The sequence below is a fragment of the Tiliqua scincoides genome, chromosome 13 (assembly GCF_035046505.1).
Source record: "Tiliqua scincoides isolate rTilSci1 chromosome 13, rTilSci1.hap2, whole genome shotgun sequence".
Classification (NCBI taxonomy): Eukaryota; Metazoa; Chordata; class Lepidosauria; order Squamata; family Scincidae; genus Tiliqua; species Tiliqua scincoides.
Genome location: NC_089833.1, coordinates 3,742,601 through 3,767,104, shown reverse-complemented (window position 1 = coordinate 3,767,104; position 24,504 = coordinate 3,742,601). Strand labels below are relative to the sequence as shown.

At 48.6% G+C, this 24,504-nt stretch overlaps 1 pseudogene; it reads left to right on the top strand.

The window, feature by feature from the left end:
* The first annotated feature begins 18,438 nt into the window (after window positions 1-18,438).
* LOC136633856 (5S ribosomal RNA) lies at window positions 18,439-18,558 on the top strand (annotated as a pseudogene).
* The last annotated feature ends 5,946 nt before the right edge of the window (window positions 18,559-24,504 follow it).

Here is a 24,504-nt window from a genome sequence, read left to right as displayed (position 1 = left end):
CTGTCAAGGAACACCTGGATGGAATCCTCAGTGACTTTGAAGGTGGGTGCCCAGCAAAGGAACCCGGGTGTGCAGGCAAAGGGTCTGGGTTTTTCCCCAAGACCAAGCAAGTTCATGCCACTCGCCCTGACTTCTGCTGAGTTTCAAGCAAGCACAGTCCCTGGCAAATGCCTCTGGTTGCAAAGAGGGACTGGGCACCGCTCCAGAGACAGTGGGTGGCTTTGCTGCAAATGTGCCGGAGACACACCAACTGTTCAAGAGCCCAGTTCTGTAGTCCTGTGACACTGAGAGGCTTTCAAAACTAGAACCAGTGCTTCTCCCCATGCACACTCTGGTGTCTTTTTTCAGAGAGGTGAAGAGGCAGGTCTTCTAGTTTTGGATACATTATTTTTTAAGATAGGTGCAGGGGGTCATGGTTGAGGTTGCTTGGAAAATGACGCCCAGGGCTGCGTGCACGCAATGATTCTGTGGGACGATGGTATTGTACATGACTTCCTTCAAATATCACCTTTAAGTTTCTAGCCCTCATGGTGCCCAAGTTATGCTTGAAAGCATGTGGACAAATAACCGCCACTAGAAAAGTGTGGCTCAGTAAGATTGATGGGGGGGAGGAAATGGGGCTCCCCATTGTTCTTTACTCCTCCCCGTGATTGGCACATAGGGAGGAGTGTGATTGGCACACAAGGAACAATTTGTGTAGTTGTGTATCACTGATGTAATTTATGCAGATGATAGTATACTATTCATTATTTCTGAAGTACCTAAAAACCCAAGGGTTCGTATAAATATAACATTAACGATGGCAATTTTGTTTACAGTCTGCATAACATGAGGAAAAGGAGGGAGGGGAGTGGCAGGAAAAGGTGATTGGACTTAGGGGGCAGAATTATTCTGTATTCCTTGGTGCAAAATGTGAAAGGGCTGAGTAAACAACTTTTATTTTAACACAAAGTGACCTCACCAGACTTGCTAAACTTCAATGGCTTTTTCTTTAACCTCTGATATATGGTGGATGTCTGTGGGTTACTCAGTAACTGAAATTGTAAGCTGCTTGGGGCAGGGGTTCAACCGTTCTTGCACATCTGTCAAGTGTAAACTCTGTGCAGCTTGATGGCACTATATAAATAATAGTGAAGATGCACTCTGTGCATGACCCCCCCCCCCCAATACACACTTTTCTGTCTTCTTAGGTTGTATATTCCATGGCTAAAGTTGAGACTTCGGGGTCACTGAGTTTTCAGAAGGACTCTGGCTCTGAATAGGATGGGATGGATAGACTGGACAGAGGGAATTGCTTTTTCCTTTTCACACAATCCCAAACCAGGGGTCATTCACTAAAATCTACTGGCAGGGGAGTCAGAACAGAGGAAATATTTCTTTACCCAGAGTGTCATTAATCTGTGGAACTCCTTGCCGCATTATGTTATGATGGCTCCTAGACTAGGAGCTTCTAAAAGGGGAGTAGACAGCTTTATGGAGGATAAGTCCATCACAGGTTACAGGCCATGATGAGACTATTTGCAACCTCTGGGCTTTTGAGGTAGCCAGTCTCTCAATTCCAGGTGCAAGGGAGTGACAACAAGATACAGGTATCATGTTGTGTTGAGTGCTCCCTGAGGCATCTGCTGGGCCCCTGTGAGATACAGGAAGTTGGACTAGAGGAGCCTTTGCCCTCATCCAGCAGGGCTCTTCTGATGATCTTATGACACAGATTAAATCCCTGATTAATTGTGCTTCAAGGCATGTGCACACACTGCCCCTCCCCCCCGCTTCATCATACATGTCCATCTCCTGACAACTGTAAACATCAGTGGTGGTAGACGTGGCTTGGCATTGAGCATGACCGAGGCAGCAAAGTGATGTTAAGATGTTCCACCCTTCAACGTAAATAGAGATGTATGAGTTTTCGCACATAGTTGTGCATAGGAAGGCTGTTCTATCAGGTGAGTGTTTAAAATATACTATGCCTATGTGTACTTTCACGTGTTTGTATAAGGCTTCAGATATGCCAAGGGCCCTCAGAGGGTGTGCTTTCAAGATGGAATTTGAGGTGGCAGCTCTGATGTGACTGGAAGAGAAACCCCCCCCCCCATTTTCTTGGACTGCCACTGGAAAAAATGTATACCACCTTGAATCTGTTGAGTCCTACCTGCAATAAGCCCTGCACAACCTACACAGAAGAAAAGGTGCCTCACTGTGCCCCACCCCATCAGGACTGGCCTGATATATTCCTGGCGCATACGTGCACATGTGTCTGAGACATGCAGTGGCATAGCTAAGGCATCTGCTACCTGGTGTCAAAGAAGATTTTATAGCCCTCCTCCCCCACAACAAAATCAAAATTAATTAATTAAGTAAAGAAAAAGTGTGCCCCATATTGGTTAGGGGGGAATTCTACAAGCATCCTCGCAAAGCACATGTTCCTCTCCAGAGGAGGCTCTCTTAAATGCATGGAACTTAGAGCAAGACACATAAAAAATGGGGCTGCTTGGCTGGGAGCGCAATGTCAGAAAGCTGAACAGGCAGACAGCCTTTTTTTAGCGAGGCACTACTCTGCCCCCAACAGAGCTGACACACAAAGAACTCCCTGCCACTGCCCCCCAGCCCGTCTCGTTTCACATACACGCCTCCCCCCACAACTCATATTAACACCTTATTGGTTCCATGCTATATCATAGCACTTCATTGGCTCTCAGAACAATCAGTCTCATTGGTCAGTTTTGAGTTTAGAAAATCCACTTTTTGTTCCATAAGACAGTTGCGTTTTCTTTTTCTGATTAATTGGCCATAACGCTTGATAGAATACAAATATTTTAACACAGTTTGTTTCATTACATCCTCTATTAAATTACCTTTCCAATGATATATAACATGATGGTATTATTCGTAATTACCAAAGTTTTCACAATTTTGGCCACTAGTGTCAAGCTCAGCTTGTCCCCCCCCCAAAGCTTGACACCTGGGGCTATTGATTCCCAACCCCCCTTAGCTACACCACTGCACACATACATACATACATGCATGGATGAATATGGGGCACAAGAGTGTGCTGCTCCTGTTCATTTCAGTGGGGCTCATGCAGGACAATGTCCCCATACGTTGTGTGCTGTGAGCCAGATTTCTCTGACCTCCACCTGAAAAATTCTCCTGGTTAAGAACATAAGAACAGCCCCACTGGATCAGTCCATAGGCCCATCTAGTCCAGCTTCCTGTATCTCACAGCGGCCCACCAAATGCCCCATGGAGCACACCTGATAAAAAGAGACCTGTATCCTGGTGCCCTCCCTTGCATCTGACATAGCCCATTTCTAAAATCAGTAGGTCGCACATACACATCATGGCTTGTAACCTGTAATGGATTTTTGCTCCAGAAATTTGTCCAATCCCCTTTTAAATACATCTAGGCCAGATACCATTACCACATCCTGTGGCAAGGAGTTCCACAGACCAACTACACACTGAGTAAAGAAAGCTGGGCATGCCCGCTTTCTGTTTGCAGGGAGTTATGTGAATGGGGAAGCACTCAAACGTGTGGCTTCCCTTACCTGCAAACTTCCTGCACCTGGAAATGTTGGGGAGTCATATTTTAACTGAGCTGTTACCCTGAGAGGCTCGCTTGATACATTCAGGCAATCTTTTAACACTGGGCAGCATCCAAATATGTAACCCCTCTGCCTCCTAATTAGGATTGTCTCTCACAAATGGGCCCTACCGAGACCCAAGGCCCTACCGAGGCCCAATGGGCCCTACCAAGGCCTAAAGGTATCTGAGCATGAGGGTGTCCATCCCAAGCTAGGGGACAGGCCTGTCCTTTGGGGATTGTGTGCCGAAGGGCCCCAAATGGCTCCCCTGCTCACTGGGCCAAGAAGCACCTGCCAAAGTGGGGATTCTCTTCTGTTTAGCAGGATGGGTGGTGGCGGCTATATTTAGCATCCAGCCTCTGAATGCCAGTGGTGGGAGAGCAGTGGAGGGAGAGAAGTCTATCTTGTGCTCCTGCTCGTGGGCTTCCAGAGGCAGCTGGGGGACACTGTGGGAAACAAGATGCTGGGCTCGGTGGACCCCCTTGGGCCTGATCCAGCAGGGCTCTTAAGCAGAGGAATAACGCATTGCTCCATGCCCGGGGCAGTGGCATCGCCATCCAGGTTCTCCCTTGTGCTTGCTGCAGCGGCTTCACACTCCCTGTTCCTTCTCCTGTGAAGGTTCCCCCCAGAAGGGCAGCCTCCACAGTCAAAGGAAAGGGCACATGAAACCACCAGCACTTCCTCTATAATTAGGGCAGAGCCTGAGGGCAGTCATGCACCCCCATTGGGCTCAGCGCCCAGATCAGGTGCCCCTCAAGCTCTGCCCTGGTCACACCTCTGGTCTTAAGGGAGAGAGTCTCTGTCTCTATTCAACCCAGTATAATGTCGACTTTTCCAGTTGACATTGCTGGTGTCTCCTGAGGCCTTTTTTTGTTTCCCAGATTGAGCCCTTTGGTGACCGAGAAGTACCTTTTGGGTTTTTTTTGCTGTGTGACTGATTTTGGGGGAGGGGGGCGGGGTGGTTGAGAAGCAGTATCTAAATATTTTGTCATTGTCATCATTGGTATTTGGAAGCAGAACTGGGAAAGATTCCCGAGACCCTCGAGGAGGGAGGTTCTACTTAGCTGTCACAACTGTTCAGTTTCTTCTTCCTGGGTAAGGGCCTAATCCTATCCAACCTTCGAATGCCGGTGCAGTTGAAATGCAGCTTTGAGGAAAGGGAACAAATGTTCCCTAATTTGGAGGAGGCCTCCTTGATTGCCACCCCCCCACAAGCTGCAGCACATGCCCCATTGTAACGGCTGCACAGGCACTGGAAAATTGGATAGGATTTGGCCCTAAGGCTACAATCCTACGCATGCTTTCTTGGGAGTAAGCCCCACTGAATACAGTGAGCAGGCATGCATACTTCTGAGTAGGCATGCATAGGATTGGGCTGTAAGTCTGCTAATAAGAAGGAAGAGAAGGCAAATACCTTGAGGAACATTGCGGGAAGCGATTATTATTCACTCCAGCATGGCATCTTTTCCAGTGACTGCTGCTGGAAAACTCTTCTGTTTTTAATTTAGATTGTGAGCCTTTTGGGGACAGGGAGCCATTTGGTGATTCATTTTAATTGATAAACTGTTTTGTGAACTACTCCTGTTAAAAAGCAGTACATAGGTTGCAGTGGTAGTACAGGTCTGTCTTCCTTATCCGTGGATTTGGGACCTGCAGATGTAACACACTGGCGGTTCTGAACCTGCAGTGGGAGGGTCAGACCTGAGCTCCTGGATGCAGCCAGAGATGTTCACTGATTGTGTCCTGGAGGCTTTCTGAGGTCTGCAGAGGCTGTGCATGGACATCTCCAGTCAGAGGCCCTCAGAGGCAGTATAGCTTTGAACCCCAGGTTCTGAGGACACACAGCCTTTGTAGTGGGGGGGCCGTTGCAAGAAAATGGGGTGGCTGGCAGGATGGGCCTTTGGCCCTGATCTTGCAGCGCTGCTCCGATGTTCCTAGAAGCAAAGCAGGGAGTCATTTCTCCATTGACCTCAGGAAGCTTGAGAACCCTTGCTCTCACCATGGCCTGGGGTGAGCATTCCTGCAGCCCCTGGGCTGGGCTTGTTTGCAATCAGCAAACTGGCGGGCTTGGCAATGTGCCACTTGGGGGAGCAGCTGTTTGCACACACAGGGTCAAAATGCAGGTAATTATACCCGTCCCACCAGGGCATTACGAGGCCGTTTCCCTCTGAAGAGAACTGTAGGAGAAAAAAAAAACCGAGCCTGCGAGGAGGAGGCAGGAAGGGCCGGGGGTGGAGAGGCTACAATCACCAGCTTGTCTCTGTTAAGACAGGAAGGGGAGAAGGGGGGTAGGAGAGTGAGGGAGAGAAATGGGGGGGGGGGGAGAGCTTGCTTCCAATTACCAGCTGTTGCTGTGGCAGTGTCTCCACTTCAGCATTTCACAGATTGCAATTAAGGCAAGTTTCGGAGCAGGACTAGAGAGGGCGAGGGAGACAGGCAGGCGGAGTGTGTGTGCCTCGGAGGCAGGGCCTCTGCGGTGCTTGGATTACCAGGAGTGTGGACCGCCCCAGCGAGGCACACAACAAGCAGCCCTCTTGCCGAGGGGACCCACCCCTGAATGCCCAAAGTCACTTCAAGCACTGTTAGTAGAAACTGCCCTCTGACGTCTCAATGTCTCTGGATTTTGGATCAATGTCTCTGTCTCTGGATCAATGTCTGGACATTGTCTCAATGTCTCTGGATAGCAAGGACCAGAGAATCAGAAACAAGGTGAGGAAGGCTCTTAAAGGGCTTTCTTAGTTCAACACTTCCCCCCACCCCACGATTGCCAACTTTTTTACTGGCTCCCTTCCTCTGCCTCGAGCAGCAGCTGCTATACCACAGTTGAATGAATGAAACTTTTCTTAGCTTGGATCTAAAGTCGGGGCCAGTGAGTATCAGCATGTGTTGGTGTGGTTGGTGTGGTGCTACTAAAGCACTTGAGCTTGGCATTTCCAAAGGTGGCAACCCTGTCTGAAGTATTAAACCCTTTGCATAAAACTGGTATAGGCCGGGCACATGGAGCCGATTATGCCCACCTCAGTTGCTGCAAGTACACGGGACAGGCCCGTGAATGTTTCTGAGCACTTCCCAGAGATGCTTCCAGAGAATGAACCCAGGAACATATGCTGTTCCACTGAGCTGTGGCCCCGTCTTTCTGTGGTTGGGTCAACTGTATTGTGGCACTTTCCTGGGCTGTCTCCTGTCTTTTGCTTGGGGCAGATGGTGATGTGTGTCGGTGTGTGGAACTTGCTGTTCTCTTACCTTTGTCCCACAACCTCTGTTTCCCCAACCAGTAGCACCGCTATGGGGTGTGGGCTGACACCCCCCGCTAGGGGGTGTGGGCTGATGCGCACAGAGGGGCGACACCCCTACTGCCCAAGATTTTTAAAGTCTTGGTTTTTTTTTGAATAATACCATCATGTTATATATAATTTGATGTGTAATTTCATGCAGAATGCAGTGAAACAAACCACATTGAAATATCTGTGTTCTATCAAAAGGTACAGCCAAAAAACCAGTAGGGGCGGGGCGAGGCGATGGGGCATCAACACGCCCACTGCCTGGGGCGTTGCCCCACCCACTGCATGGGAGAAAGTTCATCATGGAGGTGACATTCTGGCCTCCCGTAGCGGGTGAACCACTGCCCCCAGCTGAAGAATGATTGACAGGAATTAGATACAGGGTCTTTGTGGTAGCGACCCCCAGCTTAAGAAATCTCCTGCCCAAAGAAGTATGTGCGACTCCCTCTGTGGTTGGCTTCCTCCATTTGGGTGAAGGTCTTTTCCACTATTGTTCTCCACAACTGTTTATACTCTTCTGCAATTATGTTTTGCTGCTTGTTGACTATTTTGAATATTGTTGGCCGTTGGACTGCATTAGGATAACCTGTGAGTTGGTTATAATTCACTTTGTTGATACTGCCAGGGCAGTTTTATTCTGTAATAAAAATGGAAAAGGGTATTGCAACAAGACATTGCAAAATGCATTCACATCTTCCTGTGACTCAGTCCTTCTGGACTCAACATCCATGCTGTGGCATAGGAGTAGGGAGTGCAAAGCACTAAGTTTTGCAAGAAGCCTCACTGCACTGTGCAAGGGACCCATCCTTTCAGAGCCAGGCATATGCCTCCATTTTGTTCCCACTGCCTGGGAATAAGGGGAGGGGCTTCCTGCATGCTGTGGTGAGGCTCCCTGAAAAACTTAGTGCTTTGCACCCCCTCTAGCTACACCACTGCATCCATGTAAGTTTGTCACGAAACCATTAGTAGGTCGCAATTGTATAAGGGAGCTATTCTGAGGCACAGGGAGGCCCACAAAGGGAGCTGCGGGGCCCCCACACCCTCCAGAGGGATGGCACAACCCCCGGATACATGAGAAACCCCCTTTTTTCTTGGCAATGTGGCAATCCTTCAAGTGCTGTTGCCATCATTGCTGTCCAGTTGCTACCCTCAATCTCTGCCCACAAATACTTAGTTGTTCCCCAACCTTTGAGTAAAGGTTGGGAACCACTATACTAAATAAATAAATAGCAAGATCTAAATGTGCAGCGTGTGGGGGATGCCAGTGGTAAGAGTTATCCAGGTTGAAGGGAGCTGCAGACTGTTAAGGAACACATAAAGTACAGGCATCCGCCGCTTAACAACCTTCACTTAACAACAGACCACATATATGATGGTGGCCAAAGCACAACAAAGAGGCTCTTAATGGGGCAGTTGGGTCTCCCATAGCTTGCAGCAGAGTGTCTGTTTGCACAACAAAGAGGCCCTTAATGCAAAGAAGAGGCCATCTATCTCCAGTAGCCTGTACAGCTAGTTAGTTTCTGGTAGGGTGTGTCTGTTTACACAACAAAAGCACTAGATTGGGCTGAGTGTTCACTTAACAACCTAATCACATAACAACAGGATTGGAGAACATATCCCTGTTGTTAAATGGCGCACACCTGTATATGAGGTGTGTTGAACATTCAGATAATCTTCAGCCACCTTTCTGCCTTCTAAGATTTCACCACACCCTTGCAGACATACTCTTGCAACCATGAGGACTAGCGACTTGCATTCAACATGTAAACAGGTTGCCAGAAAGCAGAAGTCTGCCCTCTACTTCCACACAGTCTGGACTTAGTTTTCCTGTGTAGCCCATGAAAGCTGAAATAAATTGGCGAACCTTTCAGGTGCCACATGACAACCTGTTGTGCTTGTTGCCGCATATATACCACATACCCCTCTGTGCTTGGGCAGGATGGCAGCTATGCAGTGTTAGAAGACTTCAGAATTTGGGTATGCTTTTTCTAAGTTTTGCTGCTTGCAAGTGGACAGCAGATTTATTAGTCTGCCTTTCTCCACCCTCCACCCCTGTTTTTTTCCTCTGATGTGACCCATGAGAGGGAAAGGGACAAGGCAGGTAGGTTGGGGAGAGGAGTGCGGGAGAGTGACCAGAGCCAGATTTCCTTGGGCTGAGGGTGGACAAACGGGGGAGGGCCTTCTGTTATTGCTTGCCAAGGAATGCACCCACACCTATAATTACAAGTATTAACCTTCTGATTATCAATCTCTCTCCAGTGCCAGAGAAGCACATTCCAGTGACTGACTTGCATTCACAGGGTTAGGCCAGAATGAGTCGAAGATTAGTCTTCGGTCCTGATTTTGGAGAAGCAGGAATACCTTAAGCTACGTAGCAATAACTGTCTTTGAGCCGTTCTGGGAAGTGCTGCCTTGATTGCAGAAATAATATCCTGGCTTATACTTGCATGTGTGAAGTGACTTGTGCTTTGTGGAGAAACGGTCTCCATTCTCTAATCTTGCATCTCCACCCATCACCTCCTCAGAAATCCCAAATTTTGGATGCACCTGACTTGGCAAAGCTAATTGGAGTGCTCCAAGACAGAGCCTTATCTGTGGTAGCCCCCTGCCCCTCCTTCCTTGGATGTGGAACTTCCTGCCTCTGGAAGTCTGTGGTTTTCCCCCTTTCTCCTAAGCTTTAAGAAGGCATTCATGTTTGTTCTGCCAGGCCTTTTGGGGAGTGAAGCTAGCCTGGGTACAATCTGTGTCTGTTGCTGGAGTTTGGGTTACTAAACCTAAACTCCTAACCACACTTTCCCCATTGAACAAAATAGAACTTACTTCTGAGTAAACCTGGTTAGGCTTGTGCCCTTTGCTTCTCATTTTTTCTACTGTCATATTTTACTGTGAGCCACAGGGTGGCCATCTCTTGCTATCCCTGGAGATTCCCTCCCTCACGTGTTAGATGTTTCTGGACAGAAAAATTGCCAGGACCGCTTTCAGTAGTCACCTGGAGATCGATGTGGATTCCTGGAGACTCTGGGCCAATCCTGAGTGTTAGCAACCCTAGTTTTGTTGCCTTGGCACTTTTAGTGAAAGTCAGGGTTAACCATGGGGAAATGAATAAATAAATATGTAGCAGAGTCTTTCTAATGGCAGCTCCAGTCCTTTGGGGGCTTGACAGGGACCCACACTTTACACAGATAGCCAAGACATGGTTGTTCAGGAAGGCTTTTGTTCCATGGACTAGGTAGTGTTTTGTGATTCTATTATTTGGTCATATTATTTACATGCTGAATATGCTGTTGCTTGATTTTGCTTTGCTAATGTTGCTGTTCTTAATTTAATATGATCATGATGATTTTTTTTCTAATATTTTCCCATTGTAAACTGCTCTGGAGAAGGATGGGAGATGGGAGAAAGATAAGGATGGCATAAACCAGTGATTCCCAAACTGGGAGCCGTGGCTTCCCAGCGAGATGTGGAAACATCACAAAAATCCCACTGCCCTATACAATGTATAGGCTTGTGGCACCTAATGGGATGCTACAACCAATGGCCCAGTAGGTCAGGAAGCCATCAGCTGAAAAGGTTTGGGAACCAATGGCATTAAAAGGGATACAAATAAATACACTTGCAAATACAAACAGTGATTTACTAGGCACAGGAATTGAAAAATAGGACTCGTTCCTGGTAAACAGTGGACACCAGGAGATGGAGGCACACAGAGAAACTGGGTCTTTCCTTCGGGATCCTCAGAATATATCTTAGTGGAGAACTGGCAATATCAAGATTGGTTGGTTAGTGAGAAGTCAGACAGTTATTGAATTTTAAAAGGTGATTCATTTGGTCGGCTGCCATTCTGCGGGGCAGCTGCTGCCTGCCGCTGTATGTCTGGCTGGAGGGCTGTCCAGCTGCGAGGATCTTCTCTGCCCCTTGGGCTGTCTTTTGATTCCATGCTGACAGTGATGAAGTGCTTTGTGTCCCCCTCCTCTGTCTCGTTCAGGGGTCAGCGCTGGAGTTGCTGGGGGTCAGACCTCTGAGGGCAACAAGGGGCAAAGGGCAGAAATGAATTCCTCTTTAAACCCTCAGGGAGGCAGTAAAGGCTACAGTCTGCTTTAACTGAGCAAGTAGGGTTGGATGCAGGCGGGAGGAGGGGAAGCACTGCAAGCTGTAACACTCAGTGCACTTCATGGTCCTTGGAAGTGGCAGATTGCCCCATAGAAAGTCCTCTTTAGAAGCGATAATAAGTCACTTGTACTGAGTTCAAACTGGCTATCAGCCTGGGGAAAGGAGGATTGACTTACTTGCTAGAGACATCTGAATCTATTTCTGTTCTGTCTCTGTGTTTGACCTGTGAGAATGTGCAAGGACTGGGGGAGGAAGGGCAGGGGGAAATGAAAGAGAGGGGCCCTAGCTCTTCTCCCCCACATTCATTCATTCATTCATTCATTCATTCATTCTCTTCCTCTTGCTCCCTTGCTCAGCCATCCTTTCATGCAGCTCTAACCACCAATTGTAGAGGTACAAGAGGAGGCATAATCTTACAATTTCATTGGCAAATGGAAGGACAGTAGTGCCCCTGCTGCTGGGGATCAAGCCCATGGGGCTGACCGAGATGCTTGCTGCATGGGGTAGACTGGTGGAGGAGCCCTCCCTGCAGTCTCTACTTTTCCTCAGCCTGCTTCATGACTTGGAAAAGGAAAAGGGAAACAGGACAAAAAAGGAAGAGTGGAGGAGAGGAGCAAAGAGTGGCTAGAATGTCCCCTCTTCCTTTTAAAATCCAAGAAGCAGAGGCGGGGGGAAGCAGTGAAGGCTGGGATGCTGCTGGGTGTGAGGGGTGATATGCTGTCTCAGATGCTGGGAAGTTGTAGGCCAGGAAGCTATGGAATTCCAACAGGACTAATGAAATTCACTTTCATCACTGACTTCTGTGCATATGCAGAGTGCATTTCTCTTACCCACAATTCCTACCCACACCCATCTGAAATAGGCCTGGCTTTCTAGAAGAGGTGACCTCCCCTCACTTCTCTGTTTAGAAATTAGTCCCTGAGTCTTCAAAGCAGGTCACAGATAGCAGAGAGAATTAGCTAACTCATCTTGTGAGTAAACTCAAGACTTCAAAGTTGCCATTCAGGAGCAAATCTCAAGTGAGGTTTGAAACAAAGGAAAGAGAAATGGGATTGTCTGGGTTGCTGGGGAGGGCTCCACTGAAGCCCCAAGTTCTCCTAAGTCTATCTGACATGTTATTCCATGGGAAAAGACATTTCATGAGTCACATCTATGGACTTCAATCCACATGCACTGCAATCCAAGTGGTCTTTTGTGTGGTACAAGCTGCACCAGTCAGTCATAGTGTGGCCTCCTAGGGTTTCTTCCCATCTCAGGCTTGTGGAGGGTTGAGGCTGACTAGTGAGGGCAGGCCTGCCTCTTCGTGAAGTGCTCTCCAGAGCATCAACCGGCTGGTAAGTGACCTGAGATCTCTGGTGGGCAATTTGTCTTTGTGCTGGAGGTCCTGTTGTCCTGGCCAGCTGCTGTCCTCTCCAGCCACATGTTCCACTCCTGGGAGTCCCTGTAGTGGAGATGGACCAGGCTATCTGTGAGCAACTTGTTTATGTCCCATTTGGCTCCCAGGTGAGCACCAGCCACAGCCACTCCTTCCAGTTCCACAGAAGCTGCATCCTTTTTGCTGCGGTCATCTGGGGGCTCCGTTGCTTGACCTCTGCAAAGGAGAGGAGAGTGTTGAGTAGCTGATGAAGGCCCCTGCCAAATTTGGTCCCTGCCAAATTCTTGCTGCAGCCAGTGCCAGTTGAGGCTGGGAAAGGCTTTCTCCCATACTGTCTGCCCACCTTCTCTCAAAACTGTTCTCCACGTGAAATAGGGACCATTCACCTGTATCCTCAGAGGCTTGTTGGGAAGGCTCATGGAATAGTGGCAGGCTAAACACTTCTGATGTGGACAGTCCTGGCAGCGGGGGGGGGGGGGGCACACTAGCTTGGGTCAATGGAAGGGAAAACTGTCTGGGTAACATATGGGTGCTCCCACAGAACAAATAGATACTGGGGGCAGGGGTGTGAGTGATTTTCTTTAGGGAAAAAAAGCATGGGAGAAAGGGATTTATTCCCCCAATTGCCATGGCCCCAATTCAGCATTGGTCCCTACCTGGATACTTGTACCTCTGGTGAAAAAAAACAAGCAAACGTGGGGGTCTGAATAAGAATCTCGCACCATGGAGTTTGGTTTGTCCCTATAGCTCTGCTGAATCTTCAGAGACTCTGAGCAGTGGAAATCAGCTCTAGAAAACTTCTAGTAGAAATGCCAAGTCTTAAGACAGATGGTCTACTCTAGATATCACCCTGGATCCCTGTCTGAGGCAGAGATCCCCATTGCACTCCCCTTCTCCTGTGTTTGGTTCAATGGAAGGTGGTCACTGGAGACCAGGTCAAAAGATCACTTGCAACAGGTAACTGGAGCACTCTGGAGATAAGATCAGCTGAGGATGGTGTTCAGGGCCAGGGGTGAAGGTTCGCAGGAACAATGCATTTGTTCCTTTTGTCTTGCCTTGCCCCTATGGCCCCCCATGCCTGAAGTCTAAACTGTTTGAAGTCTGACCAAGCTTCTTAAGCACAGGTGACCATCTGCAAAGATCTGAAGGCATCTACCTGAGATGCACAAAGGGCTGCTCGCCTCCCTGCAACCTGACAAGTTTCGCATTATCTCTGAAGCCATTCTGAGGATCCTCTACCAATGGGGAGTGCCGCTGGAAACAAGGAAATTGTGTGTGGGTGGCTTGTTTCCTCTCGTGTGGTTACATAGGGCAGGGGAATAAATGAGGGGAGGAAATCTTAAAAATGAAAAAAGTACAGGGGCAGATTAGCGGGCTGAAGCATTTTCACTAAAAGGAGTGGCTAAAGCAACTGGGCTTTTTAGTTTGGGGAAAAGGCAACTTAAAAGCGGGCGTGTGGCTGAGGTGGAAAGCATTTTGAAATGTGCAGAAGGAGATGCTTCTCTCTCTCTTAATATGAGTCTTGGGATTGGTCCATCCATGAAGTCAGCGGAGAAGGTTGTCTCAGGCAGTGCATTAATGAGGGGGTGCAGCCCACCAGCCTCTTCCCATCTCTGCCTTGCCCTCTTGCTGCCTGGATTCAGAAAGGAAGAAGGAAACAGAGTGGAGTCGAGGAGAGTGTCTTTGAGTGGGCTAGAGTGTTTTTGATACTCTGATTCAGTGATTCTCACTTCTTTGGCATCAGGACCCACCTTTTAGAATGAGAATCTGTCAGGACCCACTGGAAGTGATGTCATGACCAGAAGTGACATCATCAAGCAGGAAACCTTTTAACAATCTTAACCTGCAATCCTACCCACACTTACCCAGGAGTAAGTCCCATTTACTACCATTGTTAAAAGCATCTTCATAGTAGCCTGTTAAAAGTACAGATCTGTGACATTTCCCCAAATGCAGTCACATACCTTGGTAGCATTAAGTCTAATATATTAAAAATAAAATATTGAAAGAATGGTGACCCACCCAAAACGGGCTCATGGCCACCCAGGCTAGAGTGTCCTGACCCACAATTTGAGAAACACTGCTCTAACCCCCTATGCTGGTTTACTTCCCTCTTCTCTTCTACTCCTTTCTTTTTGAATCCAGGCAGTGGGAGGTGTGGTGGCAGTGACCTTTAGCAGTCATCTTAAACCATCCCCATATTGTGCAGTATGTGGTCTTGGCGTATAAAGACCTCTTTGGTTACCTATGGTGAGTATGAAACAGCTCTACGTGACTAGACGTGGAAGCTGCAGGATCCTGTTGTTTCTTTTTCCTAGACCTCAGGTCACTAAAACCAACATACAATATATTTTAAGTTGTGGTCGGGTTGGGATTTTTGCTTGATTTTGATCTTTTAGCAGTGTTTATAGTGTTGTCATTTTACATGATGAAGGAATAACGTCCAAAGGAGAGGGAAAAAGAGGAGAGAACAGAGGAAAGAGGGTCCCTGGTGGTGATCCAGGTGAGGCCTTCAGTTCTTCAGAAGCAACTCCTTTGCCAATTCCAGCAACTTAAGCAGCCTCAGGTCACAGTTTTGTTTGTTTTGAAAAGTTGAGCTTCTGATTTTTAAAAAAAATATAGAGGAAGCTACAGGAAATATTGGGTGATGGTTGCAAAAAGTGGAATTCTAGAAGGTGGTGTGTGCAAGGAACCCTTATCCTCACAAGCAGTTGGCTTGTGACTGAGAGGTGGCACGCATTCTAGGTCCATGGAGTGGCAATTTGACTGCAATGGGCTTGTTGAAACACATTCTCACGCCTGCTTGGTTTTGATAGGAAGCTCTTCTTGAGTTCTTCCTTCCGGGTGTAATCTGAGATTGTTTTCTAGTAACTTAGGAGATCCACTTTCACCTCTGAGAGCCACAGGCAGGCAAGGAAGGAATGAGCTACAAAAGCACCTGCCTGCACCTCTGTGACCCTCATGAACCTGCAAGCCCCATAGATCCTTCCGACATTTAACCCAGGGGGTTGTAGAAAGGGGAGGGGGCTTCCTGGGGACAGGAATATGGAGAGTTCAAGCGTTGGCACATACTAGGAATGAGTAGTCTACATAGTACCGAGTGGATTGGGGCTGGGAACTCAAGCTTGACTTTGCAGTGGCTCTTTGGAGGCAAAAAAGATTGTTGCCACATAAAGCATCTTTTCTAAAGGCCACCAGGGTGGAATTCAGGGTGGGTATGTGTATTTTCTATTAATCAACAAATTTGTGTGTGTGCGTGCCAATATACTGTTGGTCATGTCTGGGAGGCCCTCTGTGGTGCAGGGTCGGCGTTCGTGGATGCTCAAATCCACAGGTGCTAAACCCATAGACAGGGGTGTAGTTCCTGCCCAGGTCACAATTTGAGCTGCCATCACCCACAACCTGACCCGGAAATAATTGTGGTGATGCGATGATGTCACCGCAGTTACTTCTGGTTACACGCTGCTGCCCCGGAGCAATGCCGCCCGCTTTCTCAGAAGCGGGCTGCGTCCCTCCAAATGACCATGCCAAGACCGACTGTGGCAGGGTGGCCACAGCCAGTCTGGGCGCAGTCATGTACCTCAGAGCAATGCTGCCCACTTTCTCAGAAGGATGAAGGCGGTCTGCAGTGGGGCAGCCGCAACCGGTTTCAGCGCAGGAGCAAGGGGTGCCCCAATGGAGTGCCGCCCAGGGTGCTGTGACCCACTTTGGCTACATAAGTGCCGACAGATAAGGAGGGCACACTGACTAGTAGCACCTCTCCAAAAGAGCATGAAGTGAGGAGAAGGTGTCTTTCCCTTTGCTTTCCTGCAGCAAACTCCACAGGGGTCCCACAAACTCCTTTAATAAACAGGTGACCTTCAGGATGTGATGCTAGAGAGGGGTCTTGCCTTTACACGAAAGGGAAATCTTCTTGCCTTTCCCTTTTGCCTCATGAACCTTTTGTGAGGAGGAAGGCAACCTACTGGCTGCCACATCCCAGCTCAGAAGTGGCTGGAAGTGACAGCCTGCTGTTTCCTGGTTTCCCACCCTATGAAGATCTGACTGAGAGAGATGTTGCTGCTATTAACCTAACTTTGTGAATGTGGAGCACAAGGCAGGGATTATCCCTGAAACCTGCGGTTTTCAAACTCTCCAGGAGTTTGAAACCCGCAGTAAGTCTTTGCGGGGGGGAGGCAGCAGGGGCAGGGGGAAGGCAGTGATGCGATCCCCAGGATCGTGTCGCTCAGGGGGCTGCAGGGACTGGGATGCACCCACCAGTCCCTGCAGCAGCCATCCCTGTGCGAGTGCCTGCAGGAAGCCCCAGGTCAGGGAAAGGGAGAGTGGAGTGATCTGCTCTGCCTCTGCAAAAGCGGAAGCGGAGCGCAATCGCCCCACTCTCCCTTTCCCTGGCCTGGGAAGCCCTGAAGGTGCTCGCGCAGGGCTCCCCGCACACAGGGACGGCTGCTGCAGTGACTGGAGGGTGCACCCCAGTCCCTGCAGCCCCGTCAGAAGGGAAAGCGGAGCGATCGTGGTCCGCTTCCGCTTTTGCGGAGTGGGGCGCGATCACTCCACTTTCACTTTTGCTGACCTGGGGAGCCCTGCTGAAGGTTGTGCAGGGCTCCCCGCACCCCCAGGAGGCCTCAGGAGGCTTGGGCAAGTGCACCCAAGCCCGTGCAGCCCCCCTGAGCGGCGTGATCCTGTGGCTCCTTAAGGGGGCAGAGGCCAGGACCCACAGGCTGGGGCGTCGTGACGCCCCAGTTTGAATACCACTGCCTGAAACGGACACCTCAGCCTGGCCAAGTGTTTTGAAAGAGAGCCTGAGACAGGCAGGCCCCAAATGGCTGCTAATTTAGCCCAGCAGGGAAAACCCCCGAGGAGACAGAGCCTAGAAGGCATCTCCATAGATCTGGGGGAGGCTGTCTTTTAAGCAGTTAAACTCTCACAGCCAGATGTGGGTTGAAAGGGATTCCAGCTGCATCCAGCATCTTTTCTCTTCCCCCCTTTTCCTGTCACTCCCAAGAGCTCATCTGTGCCCCATCCTGGCCTTGTTCTACGAAGGGGAAACAAGAGGCTCTTCTGACCTCTGAGAGAATTTCCATCTTTAAAAAATTCAGGGTTGTTCTCTTTCTCACAGGTTCCAAAGTAATTAAAAAATGAACAAACCCCAAAACTCCACCCTTTGTAATGAATCTACAAAGCAGCTTACAAGCGTGGAACTCCTTGCCACAGGAAGTAGTGATGGCATCTTGCCTCGATGCCTTTAAGAGGCAAATTTCTGGAGGGAAAGTCCATCACGGATTACAAGTCATGATAGGTATGTGCAAGCTCCTGGTTTTAGAGGTAGGCTACCTCAGACTGCCAGATGCAGGGAAGGGCACCAGGGCATAGGTTGTGTCTTGTTTTGTGTGCTCCCTGAAGCATTTGGTGGGCCGCTGTGAGATACAGGAAGCTGGCCTAGATGGGCCTCTGGCCTGATCCAGTGGGGCCGTTCTTATGTTCTTAATCAGTTTTTAAAGAAGCAGAACAGTGGGCCCTCGGTATCTGCTGGGATCTGTTCCAGGATCCCCCATAGATACCAAAATCTGTGAATAATTACATCTGCAGGGGGATGGCATGGCACTGCAGTAACTTACCTGTGGGCCATGTCTAGCCTACCAAACATCGCACGTGGCCTCCTGGCTTCTTCAGAAGCCTCCCAGACACAACTGCGCAAACCAGAGTCACATCTGGTTTGCGCAGGCAACTTCTGGTTGCGTCCATGAGGTGTTCTGAGGCACAGAGAGCTCATATTCATTTTTCCACATGGGCATACAAGGCCTGTAGGAAAATGATAATAGTGTCAATCTACATGATAAGGTACTTTTGTATCTGTAGGAAAATGGGGAACCTCTAAAACAGGGGTGTCCAAACTTTTTGGCAGGAGGGCCACATCATCTCTCAGACACTGTATTGGAGAATTAATTTACATTTCAAATTTGAATACATTGACATAAATTGACATAAATGAATATTTTAGAAATGGAACTTATATGAATGAATGAAGGTCTTGCAATAGGTCAAGTCCTATAACAGGCCTTGCAAAGAGCAAGGTCAGCCTTTCCTTTCCTGCTACTGCAGCAACTGTTACCTTGCACATGCCTGATCTTGTCTGATCTCGGAAGCTAAGCAGGGTCAGGCTTGGTTAGTACTTGGATGGGAGACCACCTGGGAATACCGGGTGCTGTAGGCTTATACCATAGTCTTTCGTGACTGAAGATTGCCAACCAACTTTAACCAACGCTGCTGCATCACAGACGTGAAACAGCAAGCAGCGGAGGAAGCCTTGTCCCACAGCTCAAGTGAGAGGTAGAACAGTTGTCCTTACGCTGAGAGCAGTTGTGTCGGACCAGTGCAAGCTCCAGCAAGTAGCTAGAGGCTCATTGGAGACCAGTGGCTCCCTGTGGGCTGGATTGGAAGTCCCCAAGGCCACAAGTGGCCCCCAGGCCAGAGTTTGGACACCCCTGCTTTAAAACATCCTTCAGTGAAAACAGGAGTTAAAACTGCACTAATGAAGATTGTACAATTGATGTGTGTGACTGTAATGACCAGAGCTTTATATTATGTTATTAGCATTGTCCAGCCAAGAAAGTTTGGTTCTGGAGCCAAAGCATCCCCTCCATAGCCCAGAAGGAACTGCCATCTCTGAAAACTTAGGTGCGTTTACTCCGAGCCAACACTGAGGGGATGCAGTCCCATGACTCCTGCCTCAAGAAGGTGAGGGCATTCCCATTCCGTTGCCCCACATAGGCATTCAAACAGCCCAGCAAAAGGCGAGGGTCTCGTTTCCGAAGCTGTTAGCACAATGTTGATTGATGGTATCTGTAGTGGTGTGGGAGGAGAGCCCTGGTCCTGATGCCTTCCACCTTCATTAAAACTTGCGGGAGGCAGTGGGTTACACAAAGGAGGAAAGAACAGAACAAACATGCTTGGAAAATAGCTTTGGGGTTGGAATTGTGCATGTGTGACTCTTAAGCAAAAACACAACCGGTGATTGCAGACGAACTGACATGCAAACTGATTCTCTGATTCTTCGTTCTGACTTTGTTCACTGGGCCCTGGACACCATTTGAACCTCCTGATTCCCAGTGAGGCTGGAGGAACTGGCCACACACAGGTTCTCTCCAGAAGATCCAGGTCAGGGCTCATGGCTTGATCTTAAGTTACAGGGCTGGGCTGACTGTGTGGGCAACTGAGGCTATTGACTCAGGCAGCAGGTTGGCAGAAGATGGTGCCTGCCTCTGTTTGCTCACCTGCCTCTGCTGCTTCTCCTCCCTGGATTCAAAAAAGAAGAGAGAATGGAGCAGAAGTGCGGAGGAGAGGCGACACTCGAGCCAACCACTCTTCTCTACTCCACACTTCCTGTCTCATGCCTTTTCAAAGGCAGGGAGTGAGAGGAGGAGGAGCTGACACACTGCCAGGGAAAGGGGTTACTATTTGGCACACCACTTCAGGCACCAGGAAATCTTGGAGCCAGCCCTGCCAACAGGGAACTGAAGTGTTACGCAACAACCGTTTTGACTTTGGTGGTAAGAGTGGCACAATAGTCAGTAAAGTTTGTTGGCTCCACATTTTGGCTCCTGTCTGTGGCACCATTTTACAAAGTGTATAGCAGTAACTATTACAATGGCTGAGCAGGGTTTTGGATGCAGATCTCCTTGGTCTGGTCCACAGCCAATGCTATCCATTACACTAGAGTGGCTCTTTTGGAATGCATTTAGGATGCATGCAAAGAAAAGAGCGCTTGCTTAAAAGGACCACAGTGCACATTTCAGCGAAGGCCTGTGATTGAATTTCCCAGTGCTGTTTACTCCTTTTCAGTTCAGTAGACCTTTATTGGCATAAATTTACTCCTTTTAAAAGCAGCCCTGTGGGGCTGATTTTGATCAGGGGTGCAGCATGGGGAGAGGTGCGTTTAATCCTCCCCCCATCCCAGACTGGGTTAGACCATGCTGGATTAAACAACCAAGAGCACTGGCATTGCTAGCAGGTGTGGGGACATGCCGGGAGGAGGCTGACACTACTACTGGCCAAAATTTTTTAAAATCTTGGTATTTTCAAATAATACTACCATGTTATATATTCAATGTGTAATTTTATGCAGAATGCAATGAGGCAACCCCCATTGAAATATCTCTATTCTATCAAAAGTTATCACCAAAAACCCAGGGGGTGTGGGGTGATGGTGTATCATCATGCTCACCACCCAGGGCATTGCGTTGCCCCGCCACTGCACGGGAGAAGGTCTATCATGGGGGGGAGGTGACATGCTGGCCTCCCGCACTGGGTGATGCAAGCCCTGGTGATGCCACTGACTTAAGAGACCTTCATCTCATAACATTGCCAAAAAACGTTTATTACTCTGACAGAAAGGAGGACAAAGAAATAATATTATTATAGCTTTATGTTTGTGTGTATTCATAGGTGAATGTGGGAATGAGCACAAGACATTCTAGTGTTCATACTACGGAAAGTTAACAAAAAGTCTTGGACAAAAATGTCTGCATTTTGGAATGGTCTGGATTTCGGATGTCCGGATAAGGAGTAATCTACCTGTACCAGACTCTGGATGTTCGCAATTACCTCCCATGCGTGCACATTCTGTCACTTTGGATGATCTGGTGCCAGTAGCCCCCTCCTCGCCCTGAAAATGAGGACGAGATCTCAAAAGTAACCAAAGTGCTCCAGAAAGATGTGTTCCTTTGATCTATTTTGGAATCATCATAGTTATGTTGCTCTGAAATTTGTTTTGGAATTTGTTTAGTCAAAGAGTTTAGGTGATATTATTACTGTGCTAGTGGATTATAAGAAAGAAGGAAAGATTGAGAAGTGTGGTTGGTGGTTTAGAGACCCTAGCACCAAGCAAAGCCCTGGATATCCCTCCCTCTCTTTGGGGCGAATCAGGTCTAATCCATGCATTGATCAGGGGGTCTTTTGTAAAAGGTAGCTATAGATAACTGTAGATCTTTTGTAAAAGGTAGCTCCGAAAACTATGAGAACTAGAAATGAGCTCTTTCCTTTCAGGAAATAATGTAATGAACTGGATAGGAGACACAGAGGTTCTTGCTGTGGTATATGTGTGCAACGAGGAAGTACATATCTAGCCACCTGGTGGGTTGCCAGGAAGTGTGGGCAGTAGGTCATGTATAGAGGCTGACATGGCTGATCCTTCATGAAATCAGGAAGGAGTCTTCTTTCTGCTCTTGGATACAGGTTTCTCCTCACCAGAGATGAAATTTGGCATGGGGGTGGCAGTAAAAAAGCTGAGTAATATTGTTCTAGGTTTTTGAGACCTTCCTTCCATTGAGTGATCTTAGAAGAACAGGGATTATTTTTTTTCCTTTTAGTGTACAGTTTATCACACTTGCTTGAGCAATGTGTGAATTGTTGTACTACCCCCATTCTTTGCCTGTGGGCGCTTCTGGGGTGGTGCACCTTGTTCACTTTGCTGTTTGCTTCCAAAAGTAGAGTCCGAATGATGAGGGCTAATCTGCAGGAAAGGGTGGTGTGAACTCCAGACTTAATTCAAGCGGTACAATTATTTGGGGAACAAAAAATCCCCTAAGCTTCACTGAAGTGCATTGCGCAATATTTCTTTTACCCATCAACAGATGGAAATATTGACTTGCTCAATCATTCTGAGTTGATCGGGGCTGATCTGTGGGGGAAATAAGCTCAAGGCTTAGTTGAGCCTTAGAGTTAATTGGGCAACACTAAACTTCATTGAAGTACACTGTTTTGCCAGCCATCAGCAGTAGAACAGTATTGCTTTGTTTTAGCAGGAGTAGTTGCTTGATAGCGTAGTGGCTGAAAAAGAGTTGTGAGAGTCACATCTCAGCTCTGTTTTGAACTCAGTGGGTAGCCCTAGACAAGCCACTCCATCTCAGCCTCGGCCGCAATATGGATATGGTGCAATATGGCCGCAATATGGTACTTTCTTACCTTACAAGGTTGTTGTAAGAATTGCCTCAAGATACAGTGGGCTCTTGGTATCCACAGGGGATTGGTTCCATGACCCCCCTTGGATACTGAAATTAGTGGATAATGAAATCCATGGGGGCCAGGGTCACAGTGCTGTAGAGACTCACCTGGGGGATGTGCTGGGTCCTCCAGAGGTCACTCTGGCCTCAAATATCTTCAGAAGGTCTCCTGGACCTAACTGGTTCGCGTCTGCGTCTTATGGTTGCATCTGGGAGGTGTTCTGAAACCAGAGAAGGCCCATGGACTAGGCTGCAGGCCTCCCCCAGCATCAGAACACCTGCCAGATGTGAGTGGAAATCATGGGTGCAAATCGGCCGGTTACATCCGGGAGGCCTTCTGAGACTGAGGAAGGCCCACTGCTACCCACTCTATGGGCCTTCCCCAGCCTCAGATCACCTTCCAGATGCAACTGGAAGCCACTTCTGGTCATGTCCAGGAGACCCTCTGGGCTGGGGCTCAGCACTGTGTGGGTACCAGGCCTGTGGATAATGAGGGCCCACAGTAATGCGTGTGAAGCACTTTGTGTACTCCAAAAGCACTGTACAAATGTTCAGTGTTAGTATTAATTCCAAAGTGGTTCCCCCTGCTGGACCTTGCTGTGACTGCTTGGATTCAGCCCCGAAGCATGCAAAGTCATGAGACAATGAGCATGTGCAAAGTTCTCTTTCCCCTATCAGGGAATTAGCAGTAAACCATGGCTGAGTAAGCAGAATCCCCTACTACTGGAATTGGGATGTACAACAGATCAGTGGCATCATTTCAGAACTGAATCGCCAGCGACACCTCTCTTTTCAGACATTAAAAATGAGGAGACAAGAGGGCGGGTTGGAGGAATTCTCTTAAGCTTCCCCCCCTGCCCCCCCTGCAATCGCCATCTCCCTCCCCACATGCATTCCTGGTCTCTCACAAACTTTTGTTTGCCCCAGATGCCCTAGTTAAACGCATCAGGCATCGGAGGGAGGAGTAAAGGCGTTCAGAGAGCAAGATCTGATTACTCGGGGATGCCTCAGGCGGGATCCTTTACATGCGGTGGTTGGAGGTGAATAAAGCGGTTACTGTGTTGCCCCCAAGGGGCAGGCATTTGAGGCAGATGACATGGATACACATCGCCGAGAGATAAAACACGCCAAACAATTAGATGTGGCAGGATTAGAGGCCCCAGGAGCAGATCCAAGCGCCGACTCTGGTTTCCCTTTTGAGAGCCGCTAACAAAACCCTCCGTTCTGAGCAGGCAGCAAGCGGGGAGTCGGGCTGTCTCTCGCTCTTGCTCTCTCTTTCTCAATCCCCCACCCCATATTTTTGCATCAAGGGCCAGAACGGGAAAGGAAGGCCTGGTTTTTGCGACCGCACAGGAGAGTGTCCGAAATGAGTTTCCCATCCAGGCGCATTCCAGAGGGGGAGGCACATTTTAAAGGATGGCAGATTTCTTGCAGGGCTTCTCTGCGCCACTGTGACTCTTGGGAAGCTGGTTCTGGGGCCAAATGCTTGAGCTTCTCTAGTGTGCATGAAGGGTTAGCAAAGATGCACTCATGGGCTCTAGTAACTTGTGTGTATATGAAGCTTAGAAACCTATAAACCTGTCTGACTCCCAGATTCATACTATGTGTAGGGCAATGGCAATTCTATGTGTAACCTGATCTGCCTAGCAAGGCTGGCCCTTCCATGAGGCTAACTGAGACGGTAGCCTCAGGTAGCGAATTGGTAGGGAGCACTTGATTCTAGTCACTCTGCTCTGCTGCTGCTACTCCTCCGGGTTACTTGCACACATAGAAGTGCTGTTGTTCTTGGGTTGACCGTCTGCTCTAGTCACATAGGAAGTTGGGACGGGGTTCAGTAGATTGGACAAAAGGGCCTGGCATGATGGGTGCTGAACCCTCCCTGCATTTGCTACTTACGTCCTTGGAGCCTCCAATGCTATTTGCAAGTTCGCTTTCAAAGCCAGGCTTAGTTTCAAAAACGAAGTCTGCATGAGTAGGGGGGAAATGACGCATTTGATAAAACCCTGATGGGATGGAGGGTTCCCCGCTCCACACCCAATACGTCCCCTGCTGATTAAATTGGATCCCTCCTCACTTCCCATTTCCATGTGATCAGGGAAGCTCCAGGTCTGCTACAGTCATGGATGGTTTTCTGAATAGGAATCTGAATCTGAGCACCT